The sequence below is a fragment of the Hordeum vulgare genome, chromosome 5H (assembly GCF_904849725.1).
Source record: "Hordeum vulgare subsp. vulgare chromosome 5H, MorexV3_pseudomolecules_assembly, whole genome shotgun sequence".
In the NCBI taxonomy this organism is placed as follows: domain Eukaryota; kingdom Viridiplantae; phylum Streptophyta; class Magnoliopsida; order Poales; family Poaceae; genus Hordeum; species Hordeum vulgare.
This window is the reverse complement of record NC_058522.1, coordinates 390,989,186-391,006,904: the sequence shown is the minus strand read 5'-3', so window position 1 is coordinate 391,006,904 and position 17,719 is coordinate 390,989,186. Positions and strand designations below refer to the sequence as shown.

Sequence of the window (17,719 nt, the reverse complement as noted above, 5' to 3'; positions counted from 1 at the left end):
AAGGCCAAATTATTGGGCCCGGCCCATGTAGACGATCGGAATGGACCGGGCTGAATCTTATTTATGACCTTTTCATTTGGTCATAATTCTGCCACGTCGGGCTACCACGGTGGATCGGACGTGGTGCGGGCAGGTTGCTAGTGACCAAACCATTTGGTCGTTAAACCTACGACCTTCTGTTTGGTCATAAAATCCTATGACCAATCCAGAAAAAAGGTCTTTATAGTTCGCTAAATACCCTCAGCTTTAGACCTTCTGTTTTTGGTCATAAAAAGGTCACAAATGGAAATCAATGACCATTCAGTGACCAATATTGAAGGTTGTTAGTTGACATATTTCTTGTAGTGGTAGTCCGTAGCGGAACTACTTTGATTGTATGCGTGATGTACTCTGATATATTTATGAGATGGCAATTGAATCCCTTATTGTCATTCTGTTGATACTATGTATGTGCTATGATACCTTGTTTGTGAGACGCTTAGATGCGCTCCTTTCCAATTCGGGGCCTCGATCCCCAGATCAGAAAGGACCGCATCTTAGTCGTTACAAGTTGGTAATCAGAGCCTTACGACAATAGGAGCCTTTGTGTGATCGTACTTGGCCGAGTCGAGTCTAGTAAAATGTTTTGAGTCTTAGTTATGTCGGAGAGTAGGATTCTTTTTTCTCCTCTTTCATGCTCTGGTGAGGTTCCCGTCTTAGGAAATCTTTATTCTACTCCTCTTCTCGCTCAAATTTTTTTAGGATCATGCGGGTATTTGTGAAATCTATATGATTTCGATGTGACGGAGTTCTGTCTTGGTGCCTCCTGTCTTCCTTGATTTCTTCCGGGGAGTTGAGCTCCAGGGGATTCTTGCGCACATCGCCATCATTCAGATTTCTGAGTATCTAAGAACGAAGGATGTTCGTTATTGCTTCAATACTGGTAGTGGTGAGATAACCCCGATGTCCCCAGTACTGGTGCAGAATGTTCGGGAGTACTGTGATACTTGGTATCGTTGTGATTACGAGGATCTATTGTAGATGAAGGTCCGAGATGCTGGTTGTGTGTTAACGGATGTGATACAGGTGACGGGTTAGTATAGGAGTTGTGTGATATTACTCCTTGTATCCATGTACCAGATTGCATGACCAGTTATTTCGGGAATTCATAGGTGGGATATCAAGTAGTATCTTATAGGGCTATATTCCTATAGATGCATGATTGAGGTTGGGATTCGATGTTCAGTGGGTGCGTGTGTTGACGGTCGTCTTACAACGGTTCTCGTTGTGTCTTAAAGAGTCCTTGTAGCTCGCTACGACTCAGGGATACTTCGTATGTCGTGTGCACTGCCTTGCACAGGATGTCTACTGTAAATTCGAGCCCGTGTGATCTTATCCACGAAGATATCGGATGAAATCTCGATCATATGTTTGTTCCGAGCAGTTCTAGCTCATACTTGTTTGTAGTGGTCTTAATTGGAATTTTGTCGTCCGTCACTTTGAGGAGGCATTCTTACTATTTTGTTCGAATGCAATTACTTATTCCTGTCATTTTGATTCAGCAATTTCTTCAATTTATTCTGTGGGCTAATATGCTGTCTGTCTTCAGGATGGCTCCACCAACTCATCAGAACCCAGGGCGTGAGGATATGCCGCCACCACCTCCTCCTCCGGAGAATCCTCCGCCGCCGCCTCCTCCTACAGAGGCCTGGCAAGCGATGATGGCTGCTACTAATGCAAACACCCAGATGCTGCTACAGTTGTTGCAAGAGAGAGCTAATCAGCAGCAAGTCAATTTCCAGCATGGTGGCAATCAGTTTGCTAGTCTGAGTCAGTTCATGTCGAATCAGCCAAAGACTTTCACTTCTTGTGACCAGCCATTTGATGCAGAGTATTGGATCCGTGATATGAACAAGCATTTCGAGTGTAGCAATGTTCGTCCCGAGGATTTTTCAAATTTACAACATTCGAGTTGAAGGGGCTGGCTTCTATCTGGTGGCAATAGCTGAAGGACTCCAGAGGCCCTAGAGTGATCACTTGGGATGAGTTCTGCCGTGACTTCAGGTCCCACTACATTCCTTCCAGCTTTGTGGAGGATATGCGTGAGAAGTTCAGGCATTTGAAGCAGGGTGGAAATTCCGTATACAAGTACAACGTTGAGTTCCACGAGCTGGCCCGATACGTGCTGCAGGATATCCCTGATCAGAAGAGCAAGATTTATCAGTTCAGAGGTGGCTTGAAAGAAGATTTGCAGTTAGCTCTTGCTTTGCACGATCCTAAGGAGTTTGACAAGTTCTACAACCTAGCTCACAGGGTAGAGGCAGCCTTGCTCAGGGTGGATAATTCTAAGAAGCGCTTCAGAGATTCCAGCTCTTCCTCGACTCAGGTGGTTCAAAAGCAACAAAAGTTTTGGGTGTCTCCTCCTCCTCGGCACTCGCAACAGCTTAAGCACTCTGGTGGTCATGGTTCTTCCCACCCACCCAAACCTGTCTTCCAGCAGAGATTCCAGCATCAGAAGCAAGGGCCTCCTCAGATTCAGTACCAGCAGCCAGCAGAGGTGACTTGTCACAAGTGTGGGCAGAAGGGTCACTATGCCAACAAGTGTACTTCTCAGCTCCGTCTGCCGCCTCCTCCTCCAGGCAAACCTCCAAGCAATTCTCTTGTCAAGTTCAACCACAGATCAGCTCGAGTCAACATGGTGAATGCAGCTGAGGCAGAAAACTCGTCATATGTGATCATGGGTAACCTCCTTGTTAATGATATTCCTTCTAGAGTGTTGTTTGATTCTGGTGCTTCTCATTCGTTCATGTCTAGACCATTTGCATGGAATCATGATTTCATTTCTAAGACCTTGGACAAACCTTTTCATGTGGTTTCCCCGGGCGCGTTGATGAGCTCTAATGTGGTCATTCCGGAAGTTTCTGTCAAGATGGGTGCTTATGCTTTTCTAGCATCTCCTATTGTTTTGGGCAATTCCGACATTGACTTGATACTTGGCATGGACTGGCTGGCCATGAACAAGGCGTCAATTGACTGTGAAGCCAAATAAGTGAAGCTTACCCACTCTTCGGAGGATGTGATTATATTCGCGGTGCGCGATGATACAACCTGTCTGTTCTCTTTGAATGAAAAGGGTGAGATCAATCCTATTTCGCAAGTCCAAGTGGTCTGCGAATATGAAGATGTGTTTCCTGAAGAGCTGCCGGGCATGCCTCCACACAGAGAAGTTGAGTTTGTGATTGAGCTTGTGCCAGGCATAGAGCCCGTGTGCAAACGGCCGTACAAGCTGGGTCCAGAAGAATTGAAGGAACTTGAGAGGCAACTCGATGAGCAGGAGCGTTTGGGTTTGATCTGACCGAGCTCGTCTCCGTGGGGCTGTGGTGTTCTATTTTTCAAGAAGAAGGATGGCACGGACCGGCTGTGTGTCGATTACCGTCCATTGAACAAGAAGACAATCAGGAACAAATATCCACTTCCGAACATAACTTAGTTGTTCGAATAGTTGAAAGGTGCTAAGGTCTTCTCCAAGCTTGATCTCAGAATGGGCTATCATCAAATTCGCATTCGCGAGGAAGATATTCCGAAGACTGCCTTCAGGACTAGTTTTGGCTCGTATGAGTATACGGTCATGTCTTTTGGTCTGGCTAATGCTCCTCTGACATTCTGTCGATTGATGAACTACATATTCTCTCCATCATCATGATCTCCATCAACGTGTCGCCATCGGGGTTGTCGTGCTACTTATGCTATTACTACTAAAGCTACGTCCTAGCAATATAGTAAACACATGTGCAAACACAAACGTTAGTTTAAAGACAACCCTATGGCTCCTGCCAGTTGCCGTACCATCGACGTGCAAGTCGATATTAACTATTACAACATGATCATCTCATACAACCAATATATCACATCACGGCATTTGCCATATCATATCACAAGCATACCCTGCAAAAACAAGTTAGACGTCCTCTAATTGTTCTTGCATGTTTTACGTGGCTGCTATGGGTATCTAGTAGATCGCATCTTACTTACGCAAAAAACCACAACGAAGATGTGCAAATTGCTATTTAACCTCTCCAAGGACCGCCTCGGTCAAAACCAATTCAACTAAAGTTGAAGAAACCGACACCCGCCTGTCATCTTTATGCAACGAGGTTGCATGTCAATCGATGAAACCAGTCTTTCGTAAGCGTATGAATAATGTCAGTCTGGGCCGTTCAATCCAACAATACCACCGAATCGAGAAAAGACTAAGGAGTCCAGCAAATCGAACATCACCGTCCCCAAAAACCCTTTGTGTTCTACTCGAGATTACATCTACGCATGAACCTAGCTCATGATGCCACTGTTGGGGAATGTCGCATGGGAAACAAAAATTTTCCTACGTGTACGAATACCTAGCATGGTGATATCCATCTACGAGAGGAGATTTGGATCTACGTACCCTTGTAGATCGCACAACAGGAAGCATTAAGAAACATGATTGATGTAGTGGAACGTACTCACATCCCTCGATCCGCCCCACGAACCGTCCCGTGATCCGTCCCACGATCCGCTCCGATCTAGTGCCGAACGGACAACACCTCTGCGTTCAGCACACATACAGCTCGACGATGATCTCGGCCTTCTTGATCCAGCAAGCAAGACGGAGAAGTAGATGAGTTCTCCGGCAGCATGACGGTGCTCCGGTGGTGGTGAAGGATCTACTCCTGCAGGGCTCCACCAGAGCTCCGCAGAAATACGACCTAGAGGAAAAACTATGGTGTTTGTGGTCGGGCTGCCGTGGCAAAAGTTGTGTCAAATCAGCCCTAAAACTCCATTATATATAGGAGGAGGGGAGGGGAGGCCTGCCTTGAGGGCCAAGGCCCCCTATGCTGCGCCGGCTAGGAGGTGGAGGAGTCCACCTCCAATCCTAGTCCAACTAGGATTGGAAGGTGGAGTCCTTCCCTTCCTTCCCACCTCTTTTTTTTCCTTTTCTCTTTGATTTTCTATCCTTGGCGCATAGGGCCTTTTTGGGCTGTCCCACCAGCCCACCAAGGGCTGGTGCGCCACCCCTAAGGCCTATGGGCTTCCCGGGGTGGGTTCGCCCCTCCCGGTGAACATCCGGAACCCATTCGTCACTCCCGGTACATTCCCGGTCATGCCCGAAAACCTACTGGTAATCAAATGAGGTCATCCTATATATCAATCTTCGTCTCCGGACCATTCCGGAAATCCTCGTGACGTCCGTGATCTCATACGGGACTGCAAACAATATTCGGTAACCACACATATAACTCAACTATACTAAAACATCGCCGAACCTTAAGTGTGCAGACCCTGCGGGTTTGAGAACTATGCAGACATGCCCCGAGGTACTCCTCGGTCAATGTCCAATAGCGGGACCTGGATGCCCATATTGGATCCTACATATTCTCCGAATAACTTATCGGTTGAACCTCAGTGTCAAGGATTCACGCAATCCCGTATGTCATTCCCTTTGTCCTTCGGTATGTTACTTGCCCGAGATTCGATCGTCGGTATCCGCATACCTATTTCAATCTCGTTATCGGCAAGTCTCTTTTCTCGTTCTGTAATACAAGATCCCGTGACTTACACTAAGTCACATTGCTTGCAAGGCTTGTGTGTGATGTTGTATTACCGAGTGGGCCCCGAGATACCTCTCCGTCACACGGAGTGACAAATCTCAGTCTTGATCCATACTAACTCAACGGACACCTTCGGAGATACCTGTATATCACCTTTATAGTCACCTAGTTAAGTTGTGACGTTTGATATACACAAGGCATTCCTCCGGTGCCAGTGTGTTATATGATCTCATGGTCATAGGAACAAATACTTAACACGCAGAAAACAATAGCAATAAAATGACACGATCAATATGCTGCGTATATAATTTGGGTCGTGTCCATCACATGATTCTCCTAATGATGTGATCCCGTTATCAAGTGACAACACTTGCCTATGATCTGGAAACCTTGACCATCTTTGATCAACGAACTAGTCAACTAGAGGCTTACTAGGGACAGTGTGTTGTCTATGTATCCACACATGTATTTGAGTTTCCAATCAATACAATTCTAGCATGGATAATAAACGATTATTATGAACAAGGAAATATAATAATAACTAATTTATTATTGCCTCTAGGGCATATTTCCAACACCTAGGGAGATCAATATATCCAATGTTGTAACACATATTACTATCCTATGCAATTTTCATATTGTTGTCAAATGGAACATATAAAGAAACTCCCTATTGCTATCAAATTGAACCTAGAAAAGATCAATACATGCAATTTTCGTATCCTTGGACCAAACAAAGCCTATGTTGTAATATATCCAATGGAACCTAGGGAGATCAATATATGCTATCCAGTGGAATCTAGGGAGATCAATATATCCAATGTTGTAACACATATTGCTATCCTATGCAATTTTCATATTGCTATTAATGGAACATATAAAGAAACTCCATATTGCTATCAAATGGAACCTAGAGAAGATCAATACATGCAATTTTCATAACCTTGGATCAAAGAAAGACACAAAACTTACCTCGCCCATTGGAAAATCAAGACATGTTGTTTGAAACAAAGCTGGATGATGGCAACACCTTGATGGTTCGGCGTGAACTCCAGATCAAGCCCCAAGAACGCCTCATGCTCCGGCGCGGCGTCAAGCCACTCCCGGAACCGTGACACAAAATTTGGCACCACCCTGCTCTCGTTCGTGTACCCGCACGTGAGCCAGGTCCTGCCATGTGCACGCACCTCTCCTACTAGATATGTCATGGTGGAAGAAGAATGGAAGAAGAGAGGAAGAAGAAGAAGAACAGAGGAGAGGAGAAGAATAGAGAATGGCGAGAGACTCTACTTCGGTTGCAGTTTTCATCGCTGGAAACGAAGCGGGAGGGCGAACCGTTTGGACCTTTAGTCCTGGCTTGGACGACAAACCATCACTTAAGGGGTGATTCAAAGGGTCACCACCCCGGTTTGATCCACCAACCGGGACTAAAGGTCCATACCAACGGTTGCACGAACGCCCGCCACCACACCTTAGTTCCGGTTTGATCCATCAACCGGGACTGAAGGGGATACGAACGGTTGCCGGCCTATTAGTCCCGGGTCTTGACTGGAACCGACACAAAAGGAGTGAGACGAACCGGGACCAATGTCCCAGGATGCCCGGTCGGCGCCCTGGCCTCACGGACCGGGACCAATGTCACCATAGGTCCGAGTTCGTATGTGAACCGGGACTAATAGGATTTCAGGACTTGGACCAAATCCCTCTTTTCTACTAGGGAGAGCTCCCACTCACTTTCTTGTAAATAGCAACTTCTCCATAAACTTGTATGAACCCAAAAGCTTTGATCACCTCATCAAAGAGAAGATTCCAACTTCGAGATGCTTGCACCAGTGCATAAATGGATCACTCGAGGTTGTACTTTGTCACCATTTTTAGGATTTATAAAACCTTCTGGTTGCATCATATACAACTCTTCCTCAAGGAAACCATTAAGGAACGTTGTTTTGACATCCATCTGCCAGATTTAAAGAAAAAATGCAAGTATTTCCAACATAATCCCGACGGACTTAAGCATCACTACGGGTGAGAATGTATCATCGTAGTCAACTCCTTGAACTTGTGCAAACCCTTTTATGACAAGTCATGCTTTATAGAAGGTGACATTCCCGCGCATGTTCGTCTTTTTTCTTAAAGATCCATTTGTTCTGAATGGCCTTGCAATCATCACGTAAGTCCTGCAAAGTTCATACTTGGTTTTCATACATGGATCCTATCTCGGATTTCATGGCCTCTAGCGATTTGTTAGAATCCAGGCCCACCATCGCTTCTTCATAGCTCAGAGGTTCACCGTTGTCTAACAACATGACCTCTAAGACATGGTTACCGTACCACTGAAGGACGGTACGTGTCCTTGTCGACCTATGAGGTTCGGGACAGACTTGATATGAAGCTTGATGATGAACATGATTAGCTTTGTCTTCAATTGGAGTGGGCGTCATAAGAACATCTTTCTATGTTGCACTACTCTCTAATTTAAGTAACGGTTCACTAACCTCATCAAGTTCTGACTTCCTCCCACTCAATTCTTTTGAGATAAACTCGTTCTCTAGAAAGGATCCATTCTTGGCAATAAAGATTTTGCCCTCGAATCTGAGATAGAAGGTGTACCCAATTATTTCCTTAGGGTATCCTATGAATATGACTTCTTCACTTTGGGTTCGATGTTATTAGGTTGAAGCCTCCAGACATAAACATCGCACCCCCAAACCTTGAGAAACAACATCTTAGGTTTCTTGCCAAACCATAATTCATACGGTGTCATCTCAATAGACTTAGATGGTTTCCTATTTGAAGTGAATGTAGTTGTCTCTAATGCATAACCCCAAAACGATACTGGTAAATCGGCAAGAGATACCATAGAATGCACCATATCTAATAAAGTACGATTACAACGTTCACACACACCATTACGCTGTGGTGTTCCAAGTGGCGTAAGTTGTCAAACGATTCAACATTGTCTTAAGTGTGTGCCAAAATCATAACTCAGATATTCACCGCCACGATTAGATCACATAAATTTTATCTTCTAATCATGATGGATTTCAACTTCACTATGAAATTGTTTGAACTTTTCAAAAGTTTCAGGCTTGTGTTTCATTAAGTAAATATGCCCATATCTACTTAGATCATGAGTGATGGTAAAAAAAATAACGATATCCACCGTGCTCCTCAACACTCACTAAACCACATACATCAGTATGTATTATGCCCAATAACTCACTTTCTCGCTCCATTGTATCAGAAAAGGGGATTAGTAACCTTGCCCATGAGGCATGGTTCGCGTGTATTAATCGATTCAAAATCGAGTGATTCCAAAAGTACACTAGCATGGAGTTTCTTCATGCGTTTTACACCAATATGATCTAAGTAGCAGTGCCACGAGTAAGTGGTACTATCATCGTTAACTTTGCATCTTTTGGGATCAATGTTATGAACATGTGTATCACTACAATCGAGATTCAACAAGAATAAACCATTCACATCAGGTGCATGACCATAAAAGATATTACTCACATAAATAGAAAAACCATTATTCTCTGATTTAAATGAATAACCGTGTCGTAATAAACAAGATCCAGATATAACGTTCATGCTCAACGCACGAACCAAATAACAATTATTCGGGTTTAAAACTAATCCTAAATGTAATTGAAGAGGGAGCGTGATGCTTGTGATCTGCGTTGTGTTTTTCAGGAAGTGGAACAGGTGATGCAACACAATATAGGAAGAATTTCAACTCCCCCATCATGAACATTTGATATTCTTCACCCATCATGTAACCAAATTCGTCACTGTAAAGTTTGTGAGTACAACCAAAGATAATATCGTCTACATATATTTGGCACACGAATAGTTCATTGTCATAGGATTTTGTGAAAATAGATTGCTCAAGTGAACTGGGTTTCAAGTCTTTCTTCATGAGGAATTCCTTCAACGTGTCATACCACGCCTGAGGGGTCTGTTTGAAACCATAGAGAGCCTTGTTGAGTGTGAAGACTTTGTCAGGATGTTTTGGGTCTTCAAAACGAGGGGGTTGAGCAATATATACTTCTTCCTCAAGCTTACCATTGAGGAATGCACTTTTCACATCCATTTTATATAAGGTGATATTGTCATGGTTAGCATAAGCAAGCAATATACAAATAGCTTCAAGTCTAGCAACAGTTGCAAAAGTCTCATCAAAGTCAATTCCTTCAACCTGCGTGTAGCCTTGTGTGACAAGACAAGCCTTATTCCTCACTACCTGACCATCTTCGTTTTGCTTGTTTTGATAGATCCACTTGGTACCGATGGTATTGTGCTTCTAAGGGTCATGCCGCTTGACAAGTTCCTGTGACAGCCCGAGACCAACGTTCCAGAAGATTCCCCTTCTATTCCGTTTTTGTCGTGTGTCTATTTTATTTTGTCGCATCATCATCGCATCATTCGCATCATCTGCATTGCATCGACATCTAAGTTGCCGCCAGTTTTCAAAACATGCATCCGTTGTTAGTTGCCGGTTCGCGTCGTTGTCCGTTCTGAGCCCGTCCATACACGCACGCGCCCGCGGCATCGTTCAAATCTTGTTTTTAGAAGTGTGTGTAAAACTTTCTCTGATTGGGTTGAGATTTGACGTGCGGTCTTACTTTTATATAGCTAGGCCGGCTGTCAAATTTCGTCGCGATCGGAGTCCGTCTCGTTCCCGAACGGTCGACCGTAGCGGCACCGTATTCGGTCTACCGTCGGACGGTTATCGGTGTTTCAAATCGCGTTGCCGCGCCGCCCGTTTTCCCTCTCGTCTCCGGATGCCTACACTACACGGCCACTAACCCGTTCCCGCGTGCGGAATCGTCCGAATCCGACTGCACGGTTAGATCCAGAACGAAATTTCGATTAACCTAGCCCCCTCTTCTCTATATATAGACCCTCCTACTATTATTTTTGGATAGCAACCCCCCTTCCTTGGGAACCACGCCCACCTACCCCGAGACCCTAATCCTCCCGCACCCTCTCTCCCCTAGCTCCGCGGGCCCGCGGAGCCCATCGCAGGCCCGCCGGGGCCCGAACCGCCGCCGCCGCCGCCCGTTCTGCCTCCTCGTGCTCCCGGGCTCCCCCGTGCCCGCATCGCCGTATGCTACCCCGTGCCCCGCCGTCGGCTGCAGCTCGCCGGAGAGCCAAGCCGCAGCTCCTCGCCGCCGTTCGCCGCCTCCCTGCCCCGATCTGGGCCACAGCCGTGCCGCCCTTTGCGTGCAGCGCCGGCCAACCTCCGCGCCAGGCCCTACGGCCTCCGCGCCGCCATGCGCCGTCGCCGCCCCCCGAACTGCGCCGGATCCGGCTCGAGGGGTCGTCCTCGCCGCCTCCCGGTCCCGTGCCGGCGCCTCAGCCCCGCCATGCCGTCGCTGGCAGCCGCCGCCGCTTGGGGCCCTCACCTCGTCGGGATCGCGAGCGCTCCGCCCCTCCCGCGTTGACCGAACCACCGAGGGGCTGCCTCGCCCAGCACCAGCGGCCCACCGACCGAGCCGGCCCAGGCCAGGGTGGCTCCTCCAAGCCACCTCCTCCCCGTGGACCAATTCGAGCCGGCCCAGGTGGCCTTTCCCCGAGGTGAGCCTCTATTCCTCCCCCCTGTGCACGATATCTATGTTGCGCCCAGCATTTCGGCCCAATAGATTTAGATAGTTTGAGGAAATATAGTAATATTAGAACGCCCGTAATTTTTATTTCGTAAGTCGCATCGGAACATATTGTATATGATTTTGGTGCAGAATTTCGTGAAGAATCTGAATTTGCAACTTGCACAATTGTTTGACGTAGTTTGAGCCGCCATATGCCTAGGTTTACGTGCTGTCTCAATAGGATAGTGCCCGCATTTATTTTCCACGTGTGTTCGAATTGCTCGAATGCCTTAGATAAAATGTTCATGTTTTAGGAACCACTTTTCCATGTATTTTAGAGTAGACGTTGGTATTTTTGCGTGTAGGGAATGCCGCTAGTTTATTTTTCCGTGAATAGGTTATTATCTCGCATTTACGTGTGGCAATATTTTTTGTGTTGCAATCCCACATGTTTTATATGTTTTCTTTGCAATTAGTTTTAGCTTTTGAGCAAGTTAGTTTGCGCGATATTTTGCCATGTTGGCCTCTTTTCTATTTCGTAGGATTTATTCCGTGCTTCGTTTGAAGGAGTTGTCAACTAGAGAGTTGCCCTTTGATGTTTAGTCTAGCCCCTGGTAATTTTGGTTGCAATAGAAATGCATGTTTAGGTGTGGTTCTCTTGCTCTCAAGTAGCTAGAGATAGTGATGTTCTAGAGATGCTGAAATATTTCTAAGTCTGAGATCTGTTATATTCTGTTGCTGTCTTGTCTTGCTTCTATCTTTTGATCTGTAGCTCTTTTGAGGTTGGTGCAATGGAGTTAGTTGCATACCTTGTGATTCTCTAGCATGCTGTGAATTTTCATGCCATTTGGAGTCCTGTAGCTATTGGTTTTGCTGCTGTCAGTATGCCTTTATATCGAAAACTGCAACTTCATAAACTGCTATTTTCACTAAGTCTGAAATTGTGTGTGAGAATCCATTTTGTGACTTCTTTTCCTATTGATCCTTGCTGCCATGCTAGGTGTTGTTAGTTGTTTGTTGTAGTGCTTCTTGCACTCTATCGTCTCATGCCTTGGTTGATTATATTTGAGTTGTGTAGCTCGTAATTGTGGGGTGTAGAAAATGCTATGTGGCTGATTTTGGCAGATTGTAGTGATATCTTGTTTTGCTCGTAGTTTTTGATCCGTAGCTCCGATTTGATCGTGTCCTATATGAAACTTGCTTAGAATCGTGTGTAGTTTCATTTTATATTGCTGGTTGTATGTTTTGAAGTGCTCGTGACTGTCGTTGCACACATATTGCATTCATGCCATCATATCTTGCGGTGTCCGTATCTTTTGAACCGTAGCTCCGTTGGAGATGTTCTCTACGTGTAAATTGCTTGTAACGATGCATAGAATCACGTGAACCTATTTGTTTTGCTGTTTAACAATTAACTAAATGTGTTAGTTCAGATCTGGACAGAATTGTAAATTAACATGTGAGGTCGTTTCGGAGATGCTATATGTCATTTCCGACCTCATTTAAAATGCCTAGATAGGTAGATTAATTGCACTTCACCTCTTGCCATGTTTAATAACATTTAATATTGTCGAGTACCTAATCTGGATAGAACTAAATAATTAAACGTGGAGTTTCGTCAATATGCAACTCGTTGCATATTGAACTCTACTTTCGTCAATATGCAACTCGTTGCATATTGAGCTTCACTAAATGTGTAGTGTTTGATTGTGTGAATTGTCATGCCATGACGTGCATATATTGAGCTGCTCATGCATCATTTGTGTTGTGTATCGTGTGGTGTATATCTCGTGTGTTGATTCTTGCTTCCGGTTTCCTTCGTCTTGATAGAGTTCCGCAAGCGTGTTGGATTGTGAGGACCCGTTCGACTACATCGGTTCGTCTGCTTCACGGAGTCATTCTTCTTCCAAGCGGGATCTCAGGCAAGATGACCATTTCCCGAGTTACCATTACTATCATTGCCATGCTAGTTTTACCGTTTCTGTCGATTATGTCTCGTTGCCTACCACATCTTAAATATCAGCCTTTCAACAATGCCATGAAAAGCTTCAACCTGTTCAACCTAGCAAACCACTGATTGGCTATGTTACGCTTGCTTACCCATGTTGTTAGCGTTGCTAGTTGCAGGTGTAGTTACTTCCATGTGATAACATGGGTTCCTTGTTATATCACCATATTAATGTTATCTAGATTTAATGTACATATATACTTGGTAAAAGGTGGAAGGCTCGGCCTTTCTAGCCTGGTGTTTTATTCCACCTTTGTCCCCTTAGTTTCGACTACCGGTGTTATGTTCCATAATTGAGCGCTCCTAACACGATCGGGGATGTTATGGGGACCCCCTTGATAATTCGTTTTAGATTAAAGCTGGTCTGGCAAGGCCCAACTTTGGTACTACATTTAATAACCTAATAAAATTGCATAGGGACTTTACGGACCCCAAGGATAATTAATCAACCCCCGGGCCAGTGCTCCTCATGAGTGTTGGTCCCACCTGAGCGATATCCGGCGCCCCTCTGGTCACCCACAGGTTTAGCGATCCCAACATCTCACTACTAGGAAAAGGCTTGCTAATGGTGCACCTATTTTTGCTACTAATGGCGCACTATAGGTACGCCACTAGCATCACGCCATTAGATTTTTTTACTAATGGCGCACCACAAGTGCGCCATTAGTATCTGGTATACTCATGGCGCACCAGGCAGTGCGCCATTAGTATTGCTCATGGTGCGCCATTAGTATGTGGTATACTAATGGCGCACCAAGAAGTGCGCCATTAGTATAGCTCCTGGTGCGCCATTAGTATCTGGTATACTAATGGTGCGCCATTAGTATGCCTCCGAGGACCATATTTACCCATGTGCTCTGGCTTACTAATGGCGCACTAGTAGACGATGCGCCCCTAGTGTGCTTTTGAAGTGCGCCACTAAAGTGCTGAGTGGTGCACCACTAGTATGAATATTATGTATTTATTTTATTTTTTCTGATATTTGCACAGGTTACAAAACATACTAGATCATGAAAGGCGCGCGTTGCCGCGCCCATACATTTTAAAAATGGATTGATAGGATATTTGTAAATATATAGAAACAAAACATGTAGACAGATTTGTAAAATTTTTGGTCGGTAGTAGCCAAGGAGTGCGGTAGTTGAGCAGTAGGTCCCTAGAAAGAAGGCCTATACACTATCACATTATGAAGAACTATCTGTCAAAGGATCAAAGTAGTGTCCGCCACTCTGTGCAAACAACCATGCCCTGAACGTAAAGCTTCTTTGCAAACTCTGGAGAAGGCGGGCTTGCTCTTCGGTGTCGGCGGCTTGGTGTGTGAAGGAGGCAGTGGCCACCCCCTCCCCTCCCGTCATGCAAGTCTGGAGAAGGCATGCTTGCTCTTCGGTGTCGGCGGCTTGGTGTGTGAAGGAGGCAGTGGCCGCCCCCTCCCCTCCCGTCATGCAAGTCTGGAGAAGGCATGCTTGCTCTTCGGTGTCGGCGGCGGACAACTTCGTCAAGGCCGTCGTGCTTGTCGTTGTTGTGGAGTAGCCTGTGGCCGTTATCCGCGTGAGCAAGAAAAGTTGCCCTTTGGCACAGATCTGCTCTTGGGAGGAATTGAACCAGGGACAGCTGCACAGAGAGGAGAATAAAATAAATCTTAAGAGCAATTTGATTCAACAAACATTATTAAGAGCTATAAATCTCAATCAAGCAGGAGCCTTCAACTATAGAAGCAGAGCGATTAAACTCACACGTACTTTTAAAGAAATATAAAGAAGAGAATGGCTTGAAGATAAAAGTAACTGGGGCATTAATATATGGCACTACAATCTTTTCTTCATCGGGGCACTGCTTGCTCGACCCATATTGCAGAAACAAAGCTACTCAACATGACAACAGTACACCCAGTTTTTAAAAGTTTTCAGTTTGGCAAGTGGCAACAACGAGAGCAGACAGCCAAACAAGTGTAGATCAGATTAAGTAGTATATTTGCAAAACAAAGCACACTGGATTATTGTACACGGCATAGACAGCTGGTGCATTTCATTTCCTGGTCTAATTTTATTTGCTGAGTGCAAGTAAATGACACAAAATGACCAAATCAGCAGTCGGCAGTCAATGTGTATTTTGTTTAAAACACCCAGCAATCCAGTACTAATAGTAGTTGCACTAAAAAAGAAGGAATGCTAGCAGACAGGTGGCAATTAAACAAAGTTAACGAAACTGGACAGGGACAAGTATTGATTTATAACATGCTTACTATGAACAAAGCGTTGGCATACTATAAATAGAAGATGGTACCTTAAGGCGGCTCCCATGATCATGGGTAGCGCGCTGAGCTAAAAAGCGCGGCGCCGGCCGATTCCGCCGGCGACGGAGCCGCTGAACAGGCATGCGACGAACGCTCCCCCCAGGCATATGCTGACCACGAGCCCTGCATCCCTCCACGGCAGGAAGCGCGCACAGTCTACCTATGCCAGTACACGAAGACTGCAGCCTCGACCTCCCTCTCAAGCTCGATGCAACTGCTTGGGCATGCTGCATTAGAACTACCAGGCTGCAGCTCCGGATTACCAAGTCCAGAAGCCTCTAACAGAAGAATGCACATATATTACAAATGAATGGACGTGTCTTCGACTTCGGTGGATCACTTAGCAAATACTGGGTAATGTGTGACACTAGGCAGTAGCAAAACTAGGCTTGCTTGCAGTGAACAACAAGCCTGAGATGTGGTAGATTTGGCTGATGACGCCAGCCACCAAAAGAGTAAACTTTCCGCACACTCGATCGCCTACCGGCCGCGGTTCCAAACAGCACCGATGCAATGGGGATCCGAACAAGAGTGGCGGAGCGCGCGCGGGATGGGATGGATTGGATCGCGGTGGTTGTTGTTGGTAAGTAGAGTAGAAGAGTGGTAGGTACCTCTCGTGTGCGGTCGAACTCAGTGAATATGACGTCGGCAATATGCTGGTCAAGATGAAAGATCAACAATACAGTTCTTTGTGTTTCCAGAAACTGCGGAACTTTTGTGAATTGATGAGAAGGACTCATGCAAAGATGAATGAAATTCCTAAAGTGAATCAAGGAGATCGTAAAGAACTACAGGTCTCCAACAGGGCCTACTTATGTTCCACTATCAGAAACCTATCGAATATGTTGCTAAATTTCATCTTGATGGTAACGAAACCTTTGTGCACACGACTATGTTCAACAAATGTAGAGGAGAAAAACATTGGCGTTTGTCACACTTTTTCATTCACGGCTTTGTTTTTCGTGGGTTTCCCGTGGCAACGCACGGGCATTAAGCTAGTACCTGGGTGCTGGGGAGAGCTGTACCAGGTTCCAGATTGTTGTAAATACGCGGCTCGTACCTGAAAGGGAAGTGTGGATTCCATCTATGAAGAAAGAAACCCCAAGGACAGGTATCATCCTGGCAATATAAGTCACCACTTCCTCCTCGTTGCTGTACATGTAACCCCAAGACTTGCGTAGCAAAATCATTGTGATGGAGATCACTGAGCCTGCAAACAGGGCCATGCATATGACAACTATGGTTGCCAGCCTCGCTACCTGAGGCCTACCGGCACCAAGTTCATTGGAAACGCGTGTGCTGCATTGCAAATGCAGGAAAAAATGAGACAACAATCAGCATATATACATCATTTAACATTATGTTTGTGAGTTTTACGGCACCTTATGGCTGCACAGAGACCAGACGACACGGTGAACATGAGAGCGCCGGTGTTAAGACTGCAGAATTCAGCAACGCACAACTTAGAATAGAACAAAAGGAAAAAAAATAAAATTGGTGAACTGTGTATTGCAAAAGTTTGTCTTGATTTGATTACCATATCGACAATACAGAGGTTTCAAGCTTAGGATTGGGAAAAAGGCCAGACAGCAGCACAAGCAGGTCAAACGACCACCATTCCAAGCTGCAAATTTGAAAAACAAGAAATTTGTCATTTCAGAAATCAAACCATCATTGCCAAGGGGACTTGCTCACGATTTCTCCTCACCAAACCATCATTGTTGAGGGGACGGCGAGCTCCGCGAACTGGCGCAACTCCTTGAAGGCGAAGGCCTCCATGGAGAACCCGGTCCACGTCCTCCTGCAGGCACCGGACAGCCTCGTGTACAGGCACAGTATGGCCAGGTTCGTGGAGTAGGAGACGGCGCTGGCCAGCGCAGCGCCTTTGCTCCCTAGGCCCACCTTGTGCACCAGCACCCAGCACACCCAGTACCAGGTTCGAGAGTTGTACCAGGGATCCGCCGAGCAGCGCCCCAGGGGACCTGGAGGGGGATGCGGCAGGACCAACGGTGCGGAAAAGGAGGGATGTCGCAGAGGTGAAGGCGCGGAGGGGGTTACCCGCGACGTCGAGAGAGGACATGCGCCAGCGGCGGCCGGGCCCCGTCTGGATCTTGCCGCCACGAGGGAGCTCTGCACCTAACCCTAGGTCACCAGCCCCCCTTGGGCCATGGGGACGAGCGGGAGAGGGACGGAGGGGGGAGGAGAAGGGAAGGAGACTAACCCAGGGGCCGCGCGGGGAGGTACCCGACGCCGTCAA

At 46.1% G+C, this 17,719-nt stretch overlaps 1 pseudogene; it reads right to left on the bottom strand.

Moving 5' to 3' along the window:
* Window positions 1-14,322: 14,322 nt before the first annotated feature.
* On the bottom strand, window positions 14,323-16,580 carry LOC123396760 (annotated as a pseudogene).
* Window positions 16,581-17,719: the final 1,139 nt, after the last annotated feature.